Source organism: Calonectris borealis, unplaced genomic scaffold (genome assembly GCF_964195595.1).
Source record: "Calonectris borealis unplaced genomic scaffold, bCalBor7.hap1.2 HAP1_SCAFFOLD_40, whole genome shotgun sequence".
Taxonomy (NCBI): Eukaryota; Metazoa; Chordata; class Aves; order Procellariiformes; family Procellariidae; genus Calonectris; species Calonectris borealis.
Window position 1 is genome coordinate 981127 of NW_027441454.1, and position 1408 is coordinate 982534.

The window sequence follows — 1408 nt, forward strand, 5'->3', positions numbered from 1 at the left end:
GATGTGATAGACCCACTCCATGCCATGCTCTTTGGCCCAGGTGTCTATGAGGGTGTTTCGGAAGTGAGTCCCGTTGTCTGACTCAATTCTTTCTGGGGTGCCATGTCGCCATAGGACTTGCTTTTCAAGGCCCAAGATGGTGTTCCGGGCGGTGGCATGGGGCACAGGGTATATTTCCAGCCATCCGGTGGTTGCTTCCACCATGGTGAGCACATAGCGCTTGCTGTGGTGGGTTTGTGGGAGTGTGATATAATCCATCTGCCAAGCCTCCCCATATTTATATTTCCACCATTGTCCCCCATACCAAAGAGGCTTTACTCGCTTGGCTTGCTTGATTGCAGCGCATGTTTCACATTCATGGATAACCTGTGCAATAGCGTCCATGGTCAAGTCCACCCCTCGATCACGAGCCCATCTATATGTTGCATCTCCTCCTTGATGGCCCGAGGCGTCATGGGCCCACCGAGCTATAAATAATTCACCCTTATGTTGCCAGTCCAGATCCACCTAAGCTACTTCAATCTTACAAGCCTGGTCCGCCTGCTGGTTGTTTTGATGTTCCTCAGTGGCCCGACTCTTGGGCACGTGAGCATCTACGTGACGTACTTTTACAGCCAGATTCTCTACTCGGGCAGCAATATCTTGCCACAACGCGGCAGCCCAGATGGGTTTACTTCTGCGCTGCCAGTTGTTCTGCTTCCACTGCTGCAACCACCCCCACAGGGCATTTGCCACCATCCATGAGTCAGTATAGAGATAAAGTACTGGCCATTTTTCTCGTTCAGCAATGTCCAAGGCCAGCTGGATGGCTTTCACCTCTGCAAACTGGCTCGATTCACCTTCTCCTTCAGCACTTTCTGCAACCTCCATACATGTATAGGACTCCATACAGCAGCTTTCCATCTCTGATGCTTCCCCACAAGGCGACAGGACCCATCAGTGAACAGGGCATATTGCTTCTCGTTTTCTGGCAGTTTGTTATACAGTGGGGCCTCTTCAGCATGCGTCACCTCCTCCTCTGGGGATATTCCAAAATCTTTGCCTTCTGGCCAGTCCGTGATCACCTCCAAGATTCCTGAGCGACTGGGGTTTCCTATTCGGGCCCGTTGTGTGATCAGTGCGACCCACTTACTCCACGTAGCATCGGTTGCATGATGTGTAGAGGGGACCCTCCCTTTGAACATCCAGCCCAGCACCAGCAGTCGGGGTGCCAGGAGGAGCTGTGCTTCAGTACCAACCACTTCCGAAGCAGCTCGAACCCCTTCATATGCTGCCAATATCTCCTTCTCAGTTGGAGTGTAGCGGGCCTCCGATCCTCTGTATTCCCAACTCCAGAACCCTAAGGGTCGACCTCGAGTCTCCCCTGGTGCTTTCTGCCAGAGGCTCCAGGTAGGGCCATTCTCCCCGG